General features: G+C 44.2%; 1 protein-coding gene across 13 annotated transcripts in view; it reads left to right on the top strand.

Annotated features, from left to right (window-relative positions):
• Positions 1-322: 322 nt before the first annotated feature.
• MOB3B (MOB kinase activator 3B) overlaps positions 323-17,194 on the top strand; it is a 100,479-nt gene continuing 83,607 nt past the window's right edge. For 6 of the 13 annotated variants that reach the window (XM_038170612.2, XM_038170614.2, XM_038170613.2 and 3 more), the window contains exons 1-2: positions 323-513; positions 2,654-2,735. The gene's annotated coding sequence lies outside the window, so the exon portion shown is untranslated. Of the gene's footprint in view, positions 514-591; positions 950-979; positions 1,082-2,653; positions 2,736-17,194 lie in introns of those variants that run through there. The other 7 variants (XM_072031050.1, XM_072031051.1, XM_072031048.1 and 4 more) reach the window with 4 other exon arrangements.

The raw sequence follows: 17,194 nt of genomic DNA on the forward strand, positions 1-17,194 counted from the left end.
CTGTACAATGGGACCAGCAGAGTCCCACAGACTCCACGGACCAGATAACCCCAAAACGACGGTGGGCACACCATGATTTATCACACCCTGCTACCTCGAGGGAAGAGGGGCTCGTGTGGTGTCCCAGACTCTGCGCTGCCCTGGGCACACTGTGCGCCGCACACTGACCCCTCCAGGGCTACGACGAGCCCCGGGGGTAGTTTTTGGGCACCTCCCTGCCTAATTACTGACCCAAGTCCCCCGGGAAGGGGCGAGATCCCCAGGGGGAGGCGGGCGGTGCAGCGGGGCTTCCCTCAGGGCTCCCCTCAGGGAAGCGCCGCCATTTCGGCGACCGCGCGGCCGCCCCACAGCCCGACAGGGGGCGGCCGAGCCGAACCAAGCCGTGCCGGGGCCGTGCCAGGGCCGTGCCGTGCCGAACCCAGCCGGGCTTGTGGGGCCGGGGGAGCCGCCTCCTCGCCTCCACCTCGGCTGTGTGGCGGGGCAGACACCCGAGCGGGCGGCGGAGAGGCGGAGGTAAGACAGGGGCGGCGGCGGGTGGGTGCCGGGCTGGGGGACGAACTTCCCTCGGCGGCGGCAGCGGGCGCCTCCCCACCCCCCCCAGCCCGATTTCCCCTGTTTTTAGCCCAAGTGGAGGTGCCCCCCCAACTCCCACACACACACACGCACTCCCTCTGCCGGACCCCAGCTTCCCCTTCTCCTCCGGGCCGGGTTTGGCTGCGAGCTCCGTGCGTGCCCGCTGGGTTTTGGGGGGTGCTGTGCTCGGCAGCCCCGGCACCCCGCAGGGCTGTGCGGGGTTTGCTCGGCGAGGAGCTGGTCCCGCAGACCTGCTGCTTGGGCTTTGCGGGCTGTCTGGGTGTCTCAGGCACCCTGCTTGAAACCCAGGCAGGTTTGGAAAACCCCAGCCTGGCGTCGCCCTCCCGACCCTCTCACCCGCACCGCCAAGGGAGAGGTGAGAGGAGAGGCATGTGGACGGGCACCGCGGGCTGGGGGCTCCCCGCTCACCTCTGTTTCTCTTTTCTTTTTTTTTTTTTGGGCTAACGCCATGGTGGCTGCGCTTGGCTTCACGCTGGGGACGAGGTTGGTGAGTTGAGCAGCCGTGCTGCGGACCCGCGTGGTTGAGAGACGGGCTCGGTGTGCCCGGCTTTGTGCTTGGTTTGCTCCTCGAGAAGTGGTTTGTGGTAAAAACTTCCTCGTGCACTGGAGGGAGGCGGATTTTGAGATCTCCACGCACGTCTTTGCATCATCACGGTGTGATAACCTGACAGCTGGTGTCCCAGAGGCTTACCCTGGGCTTGGTGCGGAGAAGTGAGGAATTGCTGGTGCGAGGACCAGCAAACCCGAGAGGTACCCGCTGCTGGCTGAAGAGCTGCAGCTCAAGCATGGAGAGGTCCTGGTTAGTGGGGCTCCTGGGGAGCCCTGCTTGCAGTTGGTCCTGCAAACCATCTACCTGTCTTCTGGCAAGAGCACTGCCAGATGGCATCCAAAGACGTAGAAGCCTTCGTGCTCCAACCTGGTGGTCAGATCAGCCTGTTCTGAGGCTGGTTGTGGGCAGCACTCATAAACAAAATGTTCCAAATGATGCTGGGGTGTGTCCTGAACCAAGTCAGAGCAAGAACTGGTTGCCTCTTTGATTATCGGAGGGATTAATGGTGGCTGAGGATCCTTCCTGCCCCTGCTCAGATTGCAGTAATTTCTCATACAGACAACAGGGTTGTTTTTATTCCTCAAGCCATTTAATTGCATTTTTACTGTCCTGGTTTCAGCTAGGACAGAGAGATAATTTGCACAGGTATAATTCATCTATAACAAGGGGTGCTGTCACTGCTTGTAAAGAGAGGAACGGAAGGAGAAAATCTTATGGACGTTCTTGAACTGAGGAGTTCACAGTCCAGGTGCTCTTCAGGACGTAGGCGGAGAACCTGTTACCCTCTCTCCCACCATAGTCAAGCAACTTATCCTAAGTTTCCTATCCATCTGCATACTCTCCTGAGTGGACCAACCTTTGTTTCCTTCTCCTCTCTGGGGAGGAGGGAGGTAAAAGTGTTCCTGGCATGAAAGAGGAAGAGACTGTGCTTTTTGTAGCAGAGACAGTGTGCAGATCTCAGAGCAGGCAGGACAGAAAGAAGAGGAACACAAGGTATGCAGGGTGCAGTCAAGCAATACTGGCTTCCAGAAAGTGCTAAAGAGTAAAAAGAGGGGGATGCAGAAGAGTATGGTGTTGTTTGGCACCAAGCAGCTAGGAATTAGGATTTAATACTGTTTGCTACAGTGTTGTTGTAGTAGCCCCTGCTGCTTAGAACAGATTACTGAGCAATGTAAAACTTGGGACTGGACCAAATCACTTCAGCTCCTTTGCCGATACTTTGTCACAATAAATGTTTCTTTATCAGCTGCCAGCAAGCTACTCAGCATCATTCAAGATCCCAGAGGAAGGTACTTGTGTTCTGGAACAGAAACTAAGAAAAGCAGAGAGGGCTGAGTACCCTGGAAACGTGGATCTCAGAGTAATTTGGAGTACTAATTGTTTAGAAACGTTACAGGAAAACCGTGTGGTATAATTCTTTGTTAAATATTTAATCTTTACCATGAGTCAGGTAAACTGAGTTCTCAGAATACAGAAAAAAACAACGTTATTTTCATTTTTCTGTTTTAGGAAATCATTGATGTTTCAGAGGTACCTTGGACAGACATGAGTTTGTGAGCCTCCTCTGAGCAGTGGACTCGGGCCTGTGCAGGTAAGACGGGTAGAGGAAGCTGAGATGAGTAGGATGTAACTGGAATCTTAATGCTAGCTGGTGTACATTTAAACTTACTTCTGGGGAAATTTGCAGCGTACTACTGCAGTACCTTTATTTGGTGATGGGTAATCAGCATATTAATAGGAAAGAAAAGGTCAAATGGTCACAAAGGAAGGACAGGAATGGCTGAAGGTCTAAGAGTAAATATTTCAGAGAGAGACTGAGAGGCTGTCATTTAAGGGATTTTAGATCAGACAATAACAGAGGGAAAGGTTTTTCTCCCTGTGGTACTTAAGAAGTCTTGCTGCCACATTTCACTTTCTCTTTTCTGCTGAGCTGAGGAAAAGATTCAATAAATGTTAGAACAGGACCAGAGTGTGGGATTTAAAAAGTTGGGGATGGGAGAAGGATATTAAATAGGGTCATTCTGGCTTGTAAACCATAACTTTAGTTTGATATTCCTCAGAAAAGATAAAGAGTGACTTAGCCTAATCAAACATCTTCATGGGAACACGCTTCTTATGAGCAGGGGACCCTCCAGTCTAACCCTCCAGTCTAACCATTAGAGACCTTCCAAGATCACTTTGCTCTAAAAAATGTGAACAGATCTGATTTAAAATATTTGCCTCTTTTGCTGTTGAGGGCATTTTCTTTCTGCGCCACTACAATCAGAAAAAATGCATTTTCTGGTTTTGTTTCAAGGTTGACCGTATGGTCGTGCTACTATAAGAGACAGGTGTTTAACGCAGAAGGTCTGTGGCAAATTCCTTGGCTAGTAACGTGCAGTTATCCAGGTACTTGGTAGTAGATTGCCCCTTTGGACTTAAAACTGAGTCTTTCCTCAGTGTACTTAGGTTGGTTGGTTTTTGATTTTTCTTTTTGTAACTTTAACTTGTTTTGTAACTTGTAATTTATTACCATTTGTGAGTACAAAAACAGACAAAACAAACAAAACAAACAAAAAAACATATCTATCTTAATTAAGCAGCTTTGATGTTTTAAAACAAATGCAGGCAGACAGATGAATGCAGTCTGTAAATCAGGGATTGGAATGAATGCTCAACAGACACGTAAAAAAGCTGGGGGAGGCTTGACACAGCCCACGACCAAATATCACTCTGTGTCTGAAACCAAAGAAACATGGCTGAGGGCTATAAGAAATGAAGTCCTGATTTATTTCTCACTCTTCAGTCGTACAAAACTTACTCCACCTATAAATCTTGGGAGAACTGCAATTTGTCTTCTCCATAAGACAGCTGTCTATATTTCAGAGTGACCCAAGCATTCATTGACCAGTACTGCATGGCACAAAAGTTAGTAGTCAACATTTCAGATAGTGCTTCTCTGCAAAATACACAATCATACCATTTTTTTTTCTTTTACTGAAGAAAATATTCAGGAAACTGTCGAGTTCCTGGATCTGGAAACATAGTTAGGTTTTTCCTTAAAAGAAATTTTAAGTGACTTTAAATCTCTCTATGGATTCTGAGAATCTTACAGAATCCTAGAATGGTTTGGGTTGGAACGGACCTTAAAGATCATCCAATTCCAACCCCTCAGTGGTTTTAACGCCATTTTTGCTTTCACAATTAAATGCCTTTGTTTGTCCCATTCTGGAGTGGCACTGACATGATAATAGAGTGCTTGATAAAGGAAGGCATTGAAGTGGTGTGTATCTATAGTGGTATCAAAACCCACAACTTAAGACAATTTGAACAAAACAGATATATTTTTGATTCTTTGAGTCTTCAGTTACAGTAATTGTAGAAGTTACATGTAACAACAGAACTCTAGGGTTTTTCTTAGTAAAGTGTGGTACTTCATTTCTAAATGATCCTTTGAAGGAAAAGATAGAGATTCAAAGCTCTTTGACTTGAAATAATCATTACACAGCCTGAGATTAACTATGGTCTTCTCTTTGCACACGAATGGAAAGTTGCATATGTGTCCTCATTGAGGGTTAGTACTAAATTGCAAACAGCAAATATGAAAATGGTGTTGTCTATAAGCTATAATAGTTACTTTTTTCTTCTGTAAGATAGAATTGACTTTAACTTGTAAAAGCGAAGATGTTTGCAGAAAGCTGGCGTGGATACTTCTTCAACACCTGTTCCCTACAATTAACAGGCACTAATGAGTTAAGGTTACCTGGATACCGCGAACTATCACCTAATAAGTATGTGTCTTTACAATCTCACTGTTCATCCTTTTCAAAATAAAACTGCATCTTGAAATGTCAGTCACAACTGATAATAAAGCACACATGAGTTAATAGGCATATCTGGTTAAAATTAATGAAAGCTCTTCCCCAGAAGGGCAGATAAAGGAGGCTAATGTTTCCGCATTGGCCAGGGATGAGCTTTTGTTCATGGGCTCTCATTACCTGCACAAAATATCCTTTAATCCCTTAAAGAATTAAAGGAGTCTAATAGGATGTGTAAGGTTGTGTCATGTCATATCTGCTGTACCCTGTGCTGACTCTTGGCCTTTCTGAGGCTGAAATCCAAGTGCAGGATTGAGTAGCATCATCTTGTATTATGTGCAGGGAAAACTCAAGTTCATGGGCTGCAATTCATCAAGTTACTTAGTTGGTTATCCAAAATTGGGCTATATGAATTGCCTACAGTAACCATATATTAAATGCAAAAATTAAGAAAAATTTGGAATGGAATGCTTGATGGCAACAAAAAAACTTCAAGCATCTGTGGTCCCAACTTAGTTGCAAAGTACTTGAATTAGCAAAAGAGAGATTCCACTTTAGAGATTGATTAATGAGCTCATTGCGAATATTCCTAATTAAGCTCCCTATACAACCGGTGAAAGAGCTGACCTTTTGCATTGGTGATTGAGAGCAGACACTTGTGGGAGTCTGAAATCCATTCCCTTTTTCCTATTTCTATCAAACAGGAGTGCATGAGAGTGATGGGTGTGGGCCTGACCACCGTAGTTCTATGTCTAATTTACACAAATAAAATTAGGCAGTTGTAGCTACTCTCTTAGTTTCCCCACACACTTTTTTTTTTTTTTTTGAAGTGAGAATGGATTTTGACATATATCTTTCATTTAAATAAGGGAAAGATACTGGTTGACAGTTGCTGTCCAGCCCCTCACGTCTCAGGCAAAATGTTGAGATTCAGGTAATAGCAGCAGCATATTGAACTTTCTGTCTTTAGAATATTCCCTCTTTTTCGTTCCCGTATAGCCACAGATGTATTTTTTAGCTCTTGCATTCTGATTGAACATGTTCCATTATGGTGAACATACTTTGGGAATCAGATATTCTTAGAAATCTGAAGTGGGAAAAATCCATGTCGAGAAATGTTGTCATACGTAGGGAATGGCATGGAGGCCCGAGGCTTTCAAGGTCTTTTGGGAAGCAGTTAAACCGATGAAGACAGATGTTGATTTAAAGCACGGCCTGGCTCTGCCTGTTCAGAGGAAGCAAAGATGGTAGGGGAGTGGAATAAATTTTAGATCTATGTCCGTATTGTAAGTATTTTCAGATTAATCTTGTCTGGTTATGAACTGAAAGCTGATAGAAGAGAGAGATGTTGTCTATAATAATTTCAACCAACTTATTGTAAAAAGCCATGCTGTAGTTATTAAATATGCTGTAGAGGAAGATGGGTTCTGTATCTCATAGGGATGTGTCTATTTGCAAGATAAGGATCAAGGCTGGAAATGGACTTCTTGATCTTGGAAGCTCTAAGCACCATTATTTTTTACTTCTGAGTTTAAAGAGCTTTGTTGTTATATTCTGACATTAATATGTCAGACAGATGAGTCATGCTATATTCTCTTCTGTTTTGTAAGTTAAAATCTTTGTAGCATACAGGACTCCAGGAAGGTCTGTCTATCTTATGCATCTCTGCACCTTGGACCTCTTTCTGCATAGAAGTAACTAGAGAAGTAAAATCAATGCAGTGTCTAAATGCAAGAGTTTCAGATTGTAAAGCAACTGGCATATCCTGTGGGAAGACCACAAAATATTTTGCAGTGCAGAGAGAGAATACATAGAGGCACTATCCACACCTTTTTTGAAAAGGTCATCTTCAACAGAAGGTGGTGATACCAACCACCCCAACATCCATACCGACATTCACTGAAGTACTCTACTTGCTTAACTTAGACCACTGAATGCTTTTTGTAAACAAGTACCAATTTGAAAAATGTTTGAACTGAGGAATTTAAAGCCTACCAAAATGGGAAAATTGCCAGATTCCCACAAAGAAGCCAAGTATAAAAGATGTTACCTGTTTCTGATGTGTGGTTTTCATAAGGCTGTCAAAAATTATAAAGCATGATATAAGTTCCCTTTGCACGGCTTCCCAGGAACAGTGGCTGTATTGCTTATCTTTTAGGAAGTTGAAGATTTTTTGGAAGTACTTCTTCACACCGAGACCTGTGCTTTTTAGGATCCATGTCTGAAAGCTGTTTCTTGCTTTTTGTATCTCTTCTAGCACGCATGCCTCCAGTTCTTCAATTTGATGATGAATTCCGTTTTGGAATTTCTCGATATTGCTTGTACTCCAAGCACCTTCGGGAAGGTTTCTGCTGAATAGCTGGAAGGTCTGTTGGAGGAACTCGTAGATAACCACTGTGACATTCTTCTTTGTGACCTTTGTAATCAACACGGGAAACCTGAAATCAGTTGTTTCGTTGAGACACGGCTGAGAAAAATATCCACCCATTTTGCGCAGAAAGTTCATGTTCTAGTAGTTTGCTTTGATTCCTTGGAAAAGGCAAACGGGGTGTGAGATTTTGGAGTACAAGGCCAAGGCAATCCAAAGTTGCAGCAAGCTCCTCTGAACCAAGATGGTCATGCTGACAAAGTGGTCAGCATTACTTGCTGTTGTGCAGATCTGTAAGCCTGCAGTTTCTTGGTCATCTTTTCCGTGTTCACATGCAGCTTTTTCATGACTCTGAATTTATTTCCCCCGTGTGACATGTTGGGTATTACTCATTTTGTAGGAATTGTGTTTCTGTCAACTGTGATTCTGGCCAAGGTTTGCTGTTGCTTTCAGTTGCAAAGGCTTGCTCGTTTCTACTCTAACTTCATTTCATTAAAAGAAGAGTAAGTGAATCAGTATGGTTAGTCAGTGGACATGGGCAGATCAGCATTTGATAATGGCATTTAGTCTTCTTATTCTTACTAGAATTGCTTTATGCTGAGAAATTTTATTTTTATGATTAAGTTGGAAAACAGTCTGAAAAAGGATCGCATCCCTAGCTAACAGTTATGTGCACTAAGCAAGATGTAATTTCGTCGATTTAAAAACAGATTTATTTTTTTTTTTGTAGGACAAATTGTTTTGTTTGGGGAGTGGCTTCAATTTTATTAGCAAAAGAATCCTGTTGTTGCCACAACAGCATCGACTCACTCGGGCATTTGTTGCTATCACAATGTTGGCAAAAAGAAGTGTGTACAACTCCTAGGGCAGATGCCTTTTTCCCCAGTATCTGTGATCATCTGCTGCTCAGAGGAGCTTTCTTCTACTTTACCACCAGGTGAACGAGCCTAGATTTTGACTAAATCCGTAATTTAGTCAAAATTTTTGACACCGTAAACTAAATTTTTGACACCATCAAGTGTTCTTTTAGGTAAAGAAGAGGACTTCTTTACTGTGCAGAGAAGGCAGCTTCTGTTCTGAAGCCTCCTCCCAAGACGATAAGCTCTCAGGGAGACTGAATTTCCCTGTGCTGGTAGCAAAATGCCCTGTTTTTGGGACCATGCTAGCCAGAATAACGCTGGAATGGGTCTCCCAGCGTAAGGCCACTGCAATTCCAGTGCAGTTCTGTGGGTGTCGAGGTTGTGGGCCAGCTGGTAGCAGGACTACCTGAGGCTGTGCTAACCCCAGCAGCCTCATCCTGCTGTGGTGGCAGTTCAGAGACCAGGCTACGTAAGTGGAGCACTGCGGGTTGGCAGGGGAGGGCTCGCTTGGTGTGTCAGCTCCTGAACATGCACCAGGGAGGTGCCACGAAGCCAGCGGTCAGCCCGCTTAGCTGGCTCCTGTGATTGCAGTATGGGAGCTCAACGGAGATTGAGTGGGACGACTAGGTTGGGTATTAAGATGAGCAGAAGTTACAGAGCATTTTAGCCAGCAGATTTTCCTCTCTTGTGGGAATCTCTGAAGATTGCTAAATCTGTATGTGAACTGACCTAATCTGGTTGCTGAAGCATACAGAGTTTACAAAGCCAGGGGATGAGCCCTCATCTAGTTCAGCCTGCGTAATTGCAGGGATATTTCGAAGAGGATATGGAAAATGGCGAAGTGCAAGAACCTTTGATGTGAATAGCAAAGGAACTCCTGGATGCTCTTGGGATTATAAAATATTTTCCTAAAAGTAATGCTTGGGAGGATCTGTTACAGTGTGACCGGCTGAAAGATTGCTATGGATGAGCAGTTTCTTTAGCAAGCTCCATGATGACTTTAGCGGGTATACTACCTACTGATGTGGTAGTGCTCCTGTGGTTATTCTCCTTGTTTTGCTACTGCTGATGGTGATGCTGTAGTAATAATTGTGGTGTTGTCATAAACTATTAAGAGTGGGAGATCTTCAGAGAAGTTATGATTGAAGCTGTGGTAAGTATGGTTTTGTGATTGAAAGACTGGACACAGAATAATGAAGGATATGGCAGGTATAATGCATGGATATGCCACAGAAACCCATCAGTGAGACATTCAATTGCTTTATCTTTCCACTCTTCTTATTTTTTTAAAGGAAGGGTTATTTCTTTTCTCTAGCTCTATGCTGTATTTGTATAGTTGAGCACAGACATATGGCTTCTAGTATATAAGGGATCTAAACTTAATTGGAGGCATTGCCTTTGTCGTATATCTTTACATTTTCTTGAAGTCTGTGCACGTATCAAAATGATTTAAGCAAACCTGTAATTACCATGTAGTGTTTTGAAGATCAAAACATCTAACTGAAGTTTATTGTCATAAAAAGATTACTGAAGCTTGTGCTGGAGGAATAACCGTATGTTCTGAAACTGCATCTGTCACAAAAGACTGCAGGACACCGTCACTACACACACACAAGTCACAACTCACAGTCTAAATCAGTAACAAATATTACTCTGCTTTGACTTTTTTTTTTATGTTGACACAAAGTGAGAGATAAAACAAGGCAGTGGAGCATGTCTTTTTCAATTGAAGTTAAAGTGTCAGAGGCTTCTGGCTTGATTGACTTGACTGAGCAGAACAAAAGTAAGTAGTGGACTGAAACAGACCTTGATGCATGGCTGGAAGTGTGTAGTGAGAGATTAGTTAAGTGTGTTGAAGTGCGTTTATTCAAGGCGGCATATGGGAATAAAACAAGTTGGATCTGGGTCTAGGTACAGCTGGAGAAATCGCATTTAGGAGAGACCTCCATTTAGTAACGCAGGAGGGACCAGGGTCTGGTCCAAACACCTCACCATCAGGAACGCAGTTTTGATGTGGCCATGGTTTTGGTGGCTCAATTCAGAATTATGTGCCAATTCATTTCACCTTCACATTGGCTCAAGGTTTGTAGAGAAAATCTCAGACCTACACAAAACTTCAATTTGGCATATATATGCATAGCTCTCTTGCATTAAGTGGAACAACATTGGCTTAAATCAAAAGCAACACAGAAAAACAACGTAGTGTTGCGAGGCAGAAATGGATCTGATCCATTGTTAAATGGAGTTTTTTGTTTGTTTATTTGTTTTTGGTTTTGTATTCTGTTTACACACTGGAGTGAATAATCACATCCCCATTCATCCTTTGTCTTCCCTGCATTGTGATTTCATAGATGATCTGTGACCTATTTGGCTGTTGTGAAAAACATTACATTTTCAGTGGGAGATTGAGCAATAATTAAAAGTCTTTTAGGTGTCATTGGAATAGCTGAAGACACTTCCTTTTCTCCCAGAAGAAGAAACAAGGAAAAAACCATCCACAGTCACTTCCAGATGAGTTGATTGTAGGTGGTGAAGGAGTGAGATGTGTTCACTGTGGATGAATATTTTGGCCTTGGTTAGAGATCACAGGCATGTTGGCTTGGTGCTTCTTATCTAGGCACAAGTGAAGATGATTGTTCTCTGGGGAAGTTACATTGTCTCTACACAATGTTTTGTGCAACTGCCTTTCTTGGAGGACATCTGTTTACCCACAGGAAGATTGCCATCTGAATTAAAACTCTCCTCTCCTCAAAAATCAGAGAGGAAGAGAAGCACTGCAAACCATACACTCTGAGACCAGTCTCATCACACAGGCCATTTCTGAACGTGTTGTTGGCTGTTACTACAGACATACAAATACTTTCCCCATGGAAATGAGAAAAATGATTTGAATGAGCAAAGCAGGAGCTATGAATCTGTGTTTTTGTTTCAGTGTTCCGGGTTCTGAAACTTCACTTGTCTGGAGTTTGGTAAGAGGAACTAGAGTCCGTGGAAGAACTGTATTTTCTAGAAATACAGAAAGAAAAAATGTTTTTGTTGTTTTAAAAAAGAAGTTTAATTCCATTATAGATTTTGTATGTTTGTGTGAGTACAGCTACCAGAGTGTCTGGTAGCTGTACTCACACAAGCTCAGCTGTCCTTCAGCAATGGCTAAAGAACTTCATTTGTACTGTAGATCCTATTTTGTGTCCTAGGAGCTGAGGATGTGAAAGTTTTGTGGCTCAGGTGGGAGCTGAAAACAAAATTCAGAAGTTAAAGCTGAAGCAACAGGTCCAGTGCAAATGTCTAGGAGTCAAGTGAATCAAACTGAGATCCCCATCTGAATTCACCTAGGTGATGCCTGCATTCAAATTGCCATTTAGTTTTCCTGTATTTTAAATGTATCTTTACAAGGTAAATGTACCTAGCTACTACATGCCTTGGGATTTTGTCAGGCTTTATCCAGGCTTTATGTCAAGGTTGTCTGGTGGGAATGTCATGTGTAATGCTGGGAAAAATGGGGGGAAATAAGTGGCCAAGAGCAAGTCTGTTTTGAATCCAGGTGATACTGTAAGTCCTTAGAGAGAGGCTACATGAATTTCCGGATTATCCTTGTTTCATTCAGTACTGGCCTGTGTGCTTGCTGAAGAAGTGGTGATAAGCTCTGTTAAGTTATATGCCAAAAGCTTGCCAGCATCAGAACACAGAGGCAGAGTCAGGGAGAGTCCAAGTAACACTTGTGTGGGCTGCCCCAGGCCCATCATGGGAGCCATCAGCCCAGCAAGGCCCATCCTAAGGGCAGGTGGGAACCCAAATTAAGGACTGTGAGGAAGGGCTGTTTCCAAGCTGCCCCAGCAGAGCCTCAGCCCTGTGGCCTGGGAGAAGAACCCGTCAAGAAGGACCAGTGCTGGAGCACCTTACAGACTGCTGCTTGGAGGTATGGGGCACATTATGGGATGCAGGAGCTGAACATTTCAGGATTGTACAGGACTTACCAAGGGGTGTTCAGTGAGCATGTGTGTGTGTATGGGTACTGTTGTACGTGTTTGTGTGTGCGTGTTCCTTGCAGCAGGTTGGACATGGAGGCACGCAACTCTGGCAGCCTTGCCTCTGTGGGGCTGCCAGATTCTGCCCACCCTAACAAATTATGGTCATTTTCTCTCAGCTGGGGACCAGCAATTCCAACAGGAAATCCACAGTCTCATCTAAGTGCTTATGAAATACCCACCTCACCCTGTATTTACCTTACTGAAGGCTGTACAAGTGAAGGAACACCTGCAGGGATCAGTCTTTACTGGAGCATCTGCCATGGAGAAGGTAAAAGGGCTGCATATACCCTGCTGGGAAAACAGAGGTGGAATACCTTACAGAGGCTGGTTTTCCATGGGAATTTCCATCTGGCTGCTCTGTCAAATTCTTCATGTTAGATTTCTGTGACTCAGCTGTTCTCATCTGCTTGCAATCAGTTGTAATAAACAGTTAGTATAACATTATTATTCATCCGTCTTGGCAGCCAGTAAAATAACATGAAAAAAGCATCTCCACAAGGATGGCAGATACAACGTTCCTAATGCTTTCTCACTTGCCATAATCACCACTAGTCTTTAAAGTTGTTTTGTTAAAGGTCATGTGTTAAAATGTTTTTGTAGAAGATGAGAAACCAAGAGGCCAGACAGTTTTCCAGGAGACAGACTCACTTCTTTTTCCCATTTCTTTCTTTCTGGGAAGACTGCAAACATTTCTATATATCTTGTCTCAGTTGTGAAAAACCCTCAGACCTGAATCACCAAATCCAATAAATGTGATAAGGAAAGCTCCACCCAGCCAACTTATTTACCCCCAGCTGCAGCGGAAATGTTTCATGCTTCATATGTTTTTAGAGATCTTTGTCAGTCAAATTACTTTTGGGAATAATCATCTAACAGGGCACAGACGATGTAGAGTTGAGAGTGAAGTTTTACGACACACAGCCAAACTGATCTGATAGTTAGCGTGTACCTAGAGATGTAATCGGGTCTCTCTCTATCTCCTGTTTGGCCTTAGGACTGTTTCAGCCCAGGAAATTAATCTGACAGACAAGTCAATCCTCTTCTCTCTCCCTGAGGAAAAAAATAATGAGAAAAAAAAAAAAAAAAGCCTTTGTATCTTCAAGAGGCTAATTAGAGCAGAGCTGGTGCTGACACATAGGGAAGACTAGCATGGGGGCAGGATGTACTTTCATCAGGTCACTGAGATGGTAAGTTTAGGTTTATTTATTTTAGGTTATTTATTCCTCATGGTAGGGTCTCTAGTGTTTGGAGTGATGCTGGCAATTTGGATCACGTCTCTTTGCCTTCAGACCTCTTTAAAAGGAGATGTGACACTGAGACACCACAAGGCTGAAAACCTGGTATTCTGAATTGAGGAGCCTGGGCTGGGTAGAAAGCAACCTGAAGCATTTGTGTCATCTTTTCTCATTGTGACATCCACAAATCCCATTTTCTGGGACAGGGAAGCCTTAGCTATATTGCAGAGTGTCTTAGTTTGGGTTCTAACCCAACTTCGTTGGGTTAGAAACTGGCTGGATAGCCGGGCCCAAAGAGTTGTGGTGAATGGAGCCAAGTCCAGTTGGAGGCCAGTCACTAGTGGCGTCCCCCAGGGCTCGGTGCTGGGGCCGGTCCTCTTTAACATCTTCATCAATGATCTGGATGATGGCATTGAGTGCACCCTCAGTAAGTTTGCAGATGACACCAAGCTAGGTGCGTGTGTCGATCTGCTCAAGGGTAGGAAGGCTCTGCAGGAGGATCTGGATAGGCTGCACCGATGGGCTGAGGTCAACTGTATGAAGTTCAACAAGGCCAAGTGCCGGGTCCTGCACCTGGGGCGCAATAACCCCAAGCAGAACTACAGGCTGGGAGAGGAATGGTTGGAGAGCTGCCAGGCAGAGAAGGACCTGGGAGTGATGGTGGACAGTCGGCTGAATATGAGCCAGCAGTGTGCTCAGGTGGCCAAGAAGGCCAACGGCATCCTGGCTTGTATCAGAAACACTGTGACCAGCAGGGCTAGGGAGGTGATCGTCCCCCTGTACTCGGCTCTGGTGAGGCCGCACCTCGAGTACTGTGTTCAGTTTTGGGCCCCTCGCTACAAGAAGGACATCGAGGTGCTTGAGCGGGTCCAAAGAAGGGCGACGAAGCTGGTGAGGGGCCTGGAGAGCAAGTCCTATGAGGAGCGGCTGATGGAGCTGGGCTTGTTCAGCCTAGAGAAGAGGAGGCTCAGGGGTGACCTTATTGCTCTGTATAAGTACATTAAAGGAGGCTGTAGAGAGGTGGGGGTTGGCCTGTTCTCCCATGTGCCTGGTGACAGGACGAGGGGGAATGGGCTAAAGTTACGCCAGGGGAGTTTTAGGTCAGATGTTAGGAAGAATTTCTTTACTGAAAGGGTTGTGAGGCACTGGAACGGGCTGCCCAGGGAGGTGGTGGAGTCACCATCCCTGGAAGTCTTCAAAAGACGTTTAGATGTAGAGCTTAGGGATATGGTTTAGTGGGGACTGTTAGTGTTAGGTTAGAGGTTGGACTCGATGATCTTGAGGTCTCTTCCAACCTAGAAATTCTGTGATTCTGTGAGTTCCTCGTGTCACGCGGTTGGGTCTGAAACTGGCTGCAGTACGCAGGACAACTCAGAGCCATTTCAAAGCAGCTGAAGTGGAAGAAACTAATCAAATTTAACCTAAAGTTTTTGACTGTGAAATGTTTGCTGCTGTCCTCTCTCTTACACAGTTGATGCCAATAAAAATCAGTGTTGTATGGTAGCCTGTGTGAGCATTAGAGGCCACAAACATGCATTAATATCATTAGCACGTATCTGGAATTGAGCATTGCTGTCCATTGTAGTTGCAGTGGAGTTTTTGTGAGCAAACATGATGCGAGGTTAAGACAGAGAGTACTGATGTTGACTTGAGTGGACAACAGAAGTAATAACCAGGCCCATTCCTGCTTTTTCTTTATTATTTTTAACCATGCACAGCAAAAGTCAGTTTGTCAAGTTAGCTTTGTTTGCCACAAAATGGTCAGATCATGAAAATGGCCATTACTGGCAGCTCCAACAGCCTGTCTCGCTAGTGATCTCGGCTAAAAGACTGTGGTAAATGGCCATGAGGATGCTGGTCTTTCACCGTGGTTGTTTGTGCTTGCAAAGATTTCTGCAGCAGGACAGATGCCAGGGGCAGCTCGCATTGCTCCATGTAAATACATCTGTGTCTGCCCTGTCTGCCGTGTACACAGGAGTGTTTGGGGTCCATCCGTTCTCACAACACGTGCCACATCAGAAGTAGTTCAGACCTCCCATTTGAAATCCCACAGTAAATCCAGCTGCATTCAGTCAATTTGCTGTGTAGATTTTTTTTCACTGCAGAGTGAAGAGCTATTGGTAGTTTGTGTTTTGCGACTTGGGGTTTTGTCAAAGTCCATCTGTGAAAGAGCTGTGTGGGTTTCCTAAGTCTTTTATCAGCCTTTGCTTATTAGGAGGTTGTTTGGACAACACGAGAGGAGATTGCTGCTGGAATTAGTGACTAGGGTGTGTGCTTTTTAACACGGTGCAGTTAATAAGTCGTCTAGGCTTCTGTCACCAATGCATGTTTTGAAATTGCTCTGCACACGACAGGCAACCGAGCAGGTGAGCACATGACAGATCAATGTTTTGGATGGCATCCGAGCACAGGACTTGTTGATCAAAGGATACAGGAGTGACAGCTCTAAAACCCCTGACAGAATACAGAGTAATAGTTGGCCAGGTTTTTGTCTGGACACCTGTGTGTTAAGCCAGCAGAGGTACTGTGGCAAACGTCCACAGCAGGCATTGACTAAACAGCCACCCCGTTGCTCCAGAGGCCTTGCTTTCATTGTAATCTTCTTGCTGTCTAAAAAAGAATCAGGTCCATAAAAATAGTATTCAGTAAGATAACATGTCTTTGCACAGAAGCTGTGAAAAAAGAGTGTGAAGTCCTTTTACAATAACAATTCATTAGAGAGCTGCTTCAGCTGCTCATGAAGATACTTGTGTGAGGAACAGCTTGAAATACCGATACTCTACAAGGATTATTGGCTAAGAATAAGCAACAAGACCCTTCCTAGAAGGCCTGAAAATAAGCCCTTATGACACACGTAAGAGTAAATTATGGAAGATAAATGTGTTATGCTAGTAACTTAGCAGTCACCTTCTGTGAACCATGATTCAGATCTGGATTAGCTGTCTGGACACGTGTCAGCACTGCTGTTGGGATGGATGTTGAGCACTGCAAGCAGGACGCAGCTCTGGGCACAAAACCCACAATTATTTGTAACAGGTTCATGGACAGGTTGATGATTTTTTTGAAAAAATAAAACTGGGCCCAGTGAACAAGATCCCTTGTAGTTCAGTGCTCCTGTTGACCAAAACTAACAATGGCCTGGAGACCCTGATGTGTGCACATCGTCCTAAAACTTCTTCCCTAACAACTTCCTAAATGCCTCTGGTGCTTTTGTAGAGATCTACAGCAGAATCTTAGTGTGACGAGAGGAGAATTCGAGCTGATAACAGGATTTTATTGTCAGATTTAAAACACACACCTACTGCATACAACATATTTAGGAGGCTAAAAGGTTTTTATTTTGAGAATCACCTTGTGCTGCTGCTAATGCAGCAAGTTTTATCTGCCATGCAACATCCTTGTACCAAGTAGGTGAGGCAACTGAAGTTCCTCCTGCAGGTCCCAATCCACAAGGTGGTACCAGGAGAACCCTTGAGATGTGCTGCTGCTTTTGGCAGCTTTATGTTGGTTTTGATTACCTCTGATGCTATGACACGTTAGCATAAAAAGGTAGAAGTGTTCTATATGAAAAACTTGTTCAGCAGTAAGACCTTTTTTATACTGTGTTGGTTTAAAGATATGGAAAGAGAATTACTTTCATCCAGCAGATAGAATTGAGAAAGCAGCAGACAGGCTTTCTGGTGCAGAAAAGGAGTCTGCACACACTCCTTGCTTGCGGTGCCATTGCTTAAAATGTAAAAACAATTCTGATTGTCCTGCATT

This window comes from Anas platyrhynchos, chromosome Z, assembly GCF_047663525.1.
Source record: "Anas platyrhynchos isolate ZD024472 breed Pekin duck chromosome Z, IASCAAS_PekinDuck_T2T, whole genome shotgun sequence".
Classification (NCBI taxonomy): domain Eukaryota; kingdom Metazoa; phylum Chordata; class Aves; order Anseriformes; family Anatidae; genus Anas; species Anas platyrhynchos.